Consider the following 7487-nt stretch of genomic DNA (forward strand, 5'->3'; position numbering starts at 1 on the left):
AGAAGCAGCTCCCCACGGAGCAAGGAGTCCAACAAGACCCTTGATCCCAGGACCCTAGGATTATGACCTAAGCTGAAGGCAGATGCTTAACTGACTGAGCCACCCAGGCGCCCCATACTTCTAACCATCTTTTAAATAAGCAGTGGGTTTCTCGGTCAAGTCCATAGTCAGCAGATGGCAAGCAACCAGCCAGTAAAAGATACCTGCTCTCGGCTTCACCCGTCTGCTCCCTCTGGACCAACCACTTCTGCCTGGGTCATCCTGGGTCTGCTGGTGGGCCGTATGAAGCTAGCTGACAAAAGGTTTTGAAATGGGTCAGATCAAAACATTAATTAATTAACTCCAAGTTCTTCTTATAACCAGAATTTCCCCATTTCCCATCCCAAGAGATAGCAAACCCTGTCGAATATACCTCTTCAAAGATTGTGCAGTGAGATCAAGATTTAGCATAAAGATAGTCCAACAGTAGAGTCAACAACGAGAACCCCCACATTGCTTGTAAACCCCCTTCCATTGCAAATATCTAGGAAAAAATATTAAAATTTGATCTCCTTGCAAATTAGAACTTCAAAGAGTCTGAAATCGAATCGCGTTGTCCTCACGAGATGACAGTTCAAAGAGACCAAAATCTTTTAAAGCCCAAAAAAATCAAAGAAGTCCAAAATCAGTTTCTCTTCCGGAGTCCAGTGCCATTTTTAAAGTCAAAAAGCATCCTCCCCAACGTTTTGTTTTGGTTTTCAGCTAAACGGGTTAAGTGCTTAAACATAGGAATAATTCCAGACATACAGGAAGTTCAAGCATAGTACAAGGAACTCTCAGAGACCTTCACCCAGATTCACAACTGTTAGCATCTTGTCCCTGTGCCCGTCTCAACACCGCGATTCAGCTCCAAACCCACCTGGAGTGCTGGGCTCCTGACGGGTTCCTTAGTTAACGGGCTGCATGTTAAGCTTTGTCGGTAGAGGGCGCACTGCAGGCATCGCTTCCCAGCTCCGGCGTGAGCTCCTTTCCTGGTCCTCGTGGAGCTCAGCCACCTGATGGAAGTCAGTGGGGATCCATCCCAGTGACTTCAACACCACCCCAGAGGCAGCTTTCTGGCGAGTACCCCGCCCGGCTTCTCAGCTGAGACTTACCCTGAAGGTGGCTTCTGCCCAGCTGGATTCCCAGAGAGGTCAGCAGCCCCCCACCCCCGCAACCACGTTGTGGGGTTTTGTGGGCAGGTGCCTGCTTCCAGCTTGACCAGCAGCACCTTGGCCAACTCCTCTGCCGCCTTCCTTTTAAAAATGATTATTTATAAAATCTACCACCCTTCTTCAGGTGAAGCCATGGTTTGAGTATGTGATTCTAAAACTACGGGGATGCTTCTGGGATGAAGACATTCATCGTGGTGATGCGCCTTGGAACCCATAGACAAGTCTGAGGAATTCAGGGTTGGCCCCTCCCTCGTACCTTCTCTTGGTCCTGAAGGTGGCTCAAAATCATTTTAAGAAAAGAGGGACAGAGGGGCACCTGGGTGGCTCAGTTCATTAAGCGTCTGCCTTTTGCTCAGGTCATGATCCCAGAGTCCTGGGATGGAGCCCCATATCGGGTTCCCTGCTCAGCGGAGCCTGCTTCTCCTTCTGCCCTTCACCCTGCTTGTGCTCTCTCTCTCAAATAAGTAAATAAAATCTTTTGAAAAGGAAACAAAAAGAAAAGGAAAGGAAAGAAGGACAGAGTTTGGGGGCGCTGAATGAACACAGCTTACTCATGCGTGACACGAACGGATTTTTTAAAATTGGATAAATGAGCAGCAATGTCTACAATAGCCAAACTATGGAAAGAACCTAGATGTCCATCTACAGACGAATGGATAAAGAAGATGTGGTATATATACACAATGGAATACTATGCAGCCATCAAAAGAAATGAAATCTTGCCATTTGCGACGACGTGGATGGAACTAGAGGGTATCATGCTTAGCGAAATAAGTCAATCGGAGAAAGACAACTATCATATGATCTCCCTGATATGAGGGAGAGGAGATGCAACATGGGGGGTTGAGGGGGTAGGAGAAGAGTAAATGAAACAAGATGGGATTGGGAGGGAGACAAACCATAAGTGACTCTTAATCTCACAAAACAAACTGAGGGTTGATGGGGGGAGGGGGTTGGGAGAGGGGGTGGGGTTATGGATATTGGGGAGGGTATGTGCTATGGTGAGTGCTGTGAAGTGTGTAAACCTGGCGATTCGCAGACCTGTACCCCTGGGGATAAAAATATATGTTTATAAAGCTGTAAAAAAAAAAAAAAAAAAAAAAAAAGAAAGGATGAATACCCAAGTTTTGTAGCAACATGGACGGGACTGGAAGAGATTATGCTGAGTGAAATAAGTCAAGCAGAGAGAGTCAATTATCATATGGTTTCACTTATTTGTGGAGCATAACAAATAGCATGGAGGACAAGGGGAGATGGAAAGGAGAAGGGAGTTGAGGGAAATTGGAAGGGGAGGTGAACCATGAGAGACTATGGACTCTGAAAAACGATCTGAGAATTTTGAAGGGGTGGGGGGTGGGAGGTTGGGGGCACCAAGTGGTGGGTATTGTAGAGGGCACGGATTGCATGGAGCACTGGGTGTGGTGCAAAAATAATGAATACTGTTATGCTGAAAAAATAAAAAAATTAAAATTGGATAAATGGCAATTCTCTTTCTCGTTTTCAAAAATTGCAGTAAAATAAACGTAACATGAAATGTCCCATTGAAACCATTTCTATATGTGGGTTCAGCGGCACAAAGTGCAATCACATCACCAATGTTGTGCAACCATCACCAATGTCCATGTCCAGAATTTTTTCATCATCTGAAACCGAAACTGTCCCCAGTAAGCACCAACTCAGCAGCCCCTTCCCCGGGGGCCCCTGGTAACCAGTGCCCTGCGTGTGCCTACTCTGGGTGCCTTATTTAAGTGCAATCACACAATATTTGTCCATTTGTGGCTGGCTCATTTCACGTTGTATAATGTCCTCAAGGTCTGTCCACATCAGACCTCGGGTCAGAGCTCCCCTCCTTCTTCGGGCTAACTCTCCGTCATACGGATGCACCATGCTTTGTTTATCCATCTATCCCCTGTGGCCACCAGGTTGTTTCCACCGGTGGGCTGCTGTGAGAAAAATGCTACTGGGAACAAGGGAGAACAAATATCAGGGGGGAGTCCCTGCTTTCAATTCTTTTGAGTACACACCCCCAGAAGTGGAACTGCCTGATTAAATGATACATCTACACATTTTTAAAGATTGTTTATTTATTTAGAGAGAGAATGCAAGGCGGGAGGGGGAGAAGAAGGTGAGGAGGGGGAGAGGAAGGTGGGGAGGGAATTTCAAGCAGGCTCCCCACAGGGAGCCTGACACTGGGCTCGATCCCAGGACCCTGGGATCATGACCTAAGCCGAAGGTAGATGCTTAACGACTGAGCCACCCAGACACCCCTAAAATGTCTACTCAGAATCGTTGCCCAGGGGCTCCTTCTCCCGTTCCCTCTCTCGCTGTGTTTCTCTCTGTCAAATAAATAAAATCTTAAAAAAAAAATCATCGCCCAGTGAATTTTTAATGTCATGAATTTTTAATGGCCGACATCGATTTGAGACTGCTGTGCGCAGCCTGGCTGAGAAACTACCCTAACAGTAGGGAAAAAATGGGCTCTCGCTCCCATCTATCAATATCTAGAAGAGCTATAAGCCGAGCTTCTCTTTCCTGTAATTGATCTACCTCCTGAGCTGCACCGATTACTAAGGCCAAAGGCTGGTATCAACCAAGACCTATTCCTGTGAAAGAGAGAGAGAGAGACAGCAGCCTTTCGTGAGGACAAGGCCACCTGCCTCTGTGAGCTGCCAAGTTCATAATCACACATGACCTACATAACCAAAGCCAAAGGCCCAAATGTAGGCATTAGCAGCACAATCTCCGGGTATCATTTTGCCCCTTATACTCTTAGTCTACTGCTCAGAGTTTTCGGCTCACACCAGCAACCCCGAAATAGACACAACAGTGAGGCTGATGGAGAGATGGTCAGAATATGACCTTCATGGCTGATGAGGCCGTTGGAGAGTGAGGGGAGCCTTCTCGGCAAGCCACGAGGGCTTGAGGATTCCACGGCACAAGTGGGCAGCTCTCCCTCGGAGGCGCCGGCATGCTGGGCGACTGCCAGCCTTGGCCGTGGGCTTGCCTCCCTGACACGTGTAGCTTGTGGGAGCAGAAGCCAACACACTCTCCTGCAAGCAGGCAGGTCCTAAGGAGAGTTTTGAGCAAAGGGCTGAGCTGTGCACAAACCCACTCCCACAAAAATGAACTGATAAATCCCTCCTCCTCTGGGAGAAGGTGAAGAGAGGCCAGGCGTTCCTCTCTCGGAGCTCCCTCCGAACAGGAAAAGGGAAGGGAAGGGTTCCTCCTACGTGACGCAATGGAAAACCTTGCTATGCACCGATAATCTTGTTCCTGACAAGCAAAGAATGGAGGTTTTCAGATGGGTTTGGAAACATTTGTATAAATAGGCCAGGTCCTTATCTATAAAGCAAATCACAAGAAATTAGAAAAACAGAAAAAGAAATTATCTAGGTTGCACTCTATGCCCATAATGCACTAGAACTGTAACGGAACAAGTAAGGATAGTGAGTTTTTGGTCATTTTCTATTTTTTAGAAGTTTAATTCCAGGGAGTTAACATACGGTGTTATATTAGTTTCAGGTGTGCAGTAATGACGCAGCACATTTATGCACTATACCCAGTGCTCATCAGGACAAGCGAGTGCCTTCATCCCCACCACCTGCGTCACCCATCCCCCCACTCACCTCCACCATTTTGGGTTTTTTCCTCCTAAAATTAGACAGGGGTGGGGGCTCATTTTCTATTTTTAGAAACACAACCCTACGTGTATCCCATGTAACTACCAATTGATTAAGACATGGAATGTTTCTGATGCCCTAGAAGGCTTCCCTTATTCTCCTTCCCAATCCATACTCAGTGTATCGGTTTTCTATGACCGCCGTACTAAATTCATAATCAATGACCACAACTCAGCAGCCTGAAACAACACCGAGTATTACCCAATGGTTGCGAAGGTGAGAAATCCAGGGAGCATCACTGATTTCTGTGCTTCAGTTCTCACAAGGTCAAAGCCAAGGATCCTGGGGAGAGTCTGCTTCCAGGCTCATGCACGGTGTTGGCGGAATTCATTTCCTTCTGGATCTTTCCACAGAGGCACAGGTCTTTCTCACACCCTGAATCCGTCCGACGTCCTTGTGCTTCCATCCAGAGAAACTTCTCTATCTCTAAGGGCTTGTGTGATTAGACCAATCCTGTCTGGATCCTCTCTATCTCTTGGGGTCAACCGACCAGTGACTTTCATTCCATCTGCAAAGGCCCTCTTGCCATGTGGCATAACATAGTCATAGCCTCTGGGGATTCAGGTGGGACATCTGAGGGGGTCATTGTCCTGCCTACCATCTCCCCTCTTCTGATGTCCAACCCCACTGAGGAATTTTGCCTGCTCTTAAAAATGCATCCAAGTTAGGGGCACCTGGGTTGCCCAGTCAGTTAAGCATCTGCCTTTGGCTCAGGTCATGATTCCAGGGTCCTGGGATCGAACCCCACATTGGGCTCCCTGCTTCTCCCTCTCCCTCTGCCCCTTCCCCTCCTTGTGGTCTCTCTCTCAAATAAATAAATAAAATCTTAAAAATAATTCATCCAAATGAATCATACAGTATGTAGTCTTTTGTACTCAAAGTTTTATCTATGAGATGGCATGTAGCCAAAGTTTATTATTTTTCACCAGTGATTATTATTCCACTATATGAATATATCACAATGCATTTATCCATTCTAAAGGGGATGGACATGTTTGGGGCTGTTGCAGATAAGGCTGTTACATACATCGTTGTGAATACGTACCTTGGTAGACTCAAATACTCATCTCATGTAGACATCTACTCAGTAGTAGGATTGCTGGTTGAGGCTACATGCACAGTTATCTTTATTAATATGTCTGAACACTTTTCCAGAGTGATGGTGTCAAGCTTCACTCCCATCAGTAATATATGAGAGTTCCAGGTGCTTCACACCCCTGTCATCTCCTGAGATGGTCACTTTTTACATTATTAGCCATATTGCTAAGCATGTAATGATGGCTGTGTGATTGTTGACTTTAATGTACATTTCTTTGACCATCAGTGATGTTGAGTACATATCCACGTGCTTGTTGACCCCTTATGTATCCTTTTTGGTGAAGTGCCTGTTCAAGCCCTTGACCCATTTTTTATCATGTTACTTTTCTTATTGATTTGTGGGAGTTCTTTATATTTTATAGATAAAAATCTTTTGTTAGATATATTTATCACAAATATTTTCTCAAGTGTCTTGACTTTAACTTGCTAACTGGTGTGTGTGTATATTATCTTTTAATTTAGTTTTTCAGTAGTAAAATATACATAATATTAAATTTACCACCTTAACCATTTTTAAGTCCATTAAGTGAATTCATGATGTCTTGCTACCATCGCCATCATCTGTTTCCAAAACTTTTCCACCCTAACCCTCCTACACTGTTGGTGGGGATGCAAGCTGGTGCAACCACTCTGGAAAACAGCATGGAGGTTCCTCAAAAAGTTGAAAATTGAGCTACCCTACAACCCAGCAATTGCACTACTGGGTATTTACCCTAAAGATACAAACGTAGTGATCCAAAGGGGCATGTGCACCCAAATGTTTATAGCAGCAATGTCCACAAGAGCCAAACTATGGAAAGAACCTAGATGTCCATCAACAGAAGAATGGATAAAGAAGAGGTGGTGTGTGTGTATATATATATATATATACACACACACACACATACATACACACACAATGGAATACTATGCAGCCATCAAAAGAAATGAAATTTTGCCTTTTGTGACAACGTGGATGGAACTAGAGGGTATTATGCCTAGCGAAATAAGTCAATCGGAGAAAGACAACTATCATATGATCTCCCTGCTATGAGGAAGTGGAGATGCAACGTGGGGGGTTTGGGGGGCAGGAAAAGAATAAATGGAACAAGATAGGATCGGAAGGGAGACAAACCATAAGAGACTCTTAATTTCACAAGACAAACTGAGGGTTGCCGGGGAGAGGGGGATAGGGAGAGGGTGGTGGGTTTATGGACATTGGGGAGGGTATGTGCTATGGTGAGGAGGGAGGGTGAGTGCTGTGAAGTATGTAAACCTGGCGATTCACAGACCTGTACCCCTGGGGCTAATAATACATCATATGTTAATTTAAAAATTAAAAAAAAAAACTTTTCCATCTTGCAAAACTGAAACTCTGTGCTGATTGAACATCAACACTCCATTCCCCTATCTCTCCAGCCCGTGACACCCACCATTCTACCTTCTGCCTCTGGAAATTTGACTACTCTGGGTACCTCCTATGAGTGGAACCCTGTGGTATCTGTCTTTTATAATCACTGAGCATAATGTCTTCAAG

This window comes from Lutra lutra, chromosome 8 (assembly GCF_902655055.1).
Source record: "Lutra lutra chromosome 8, mLutLut1.2, whole genome shotgun sequence".
Classification (NCBI taxonomy): domain Eukaryota; kingdom Metazoa; phylum Chordata; class Mammalia; order Carnivora; family Mustelidae; genus Lutra; species Lutra lutra.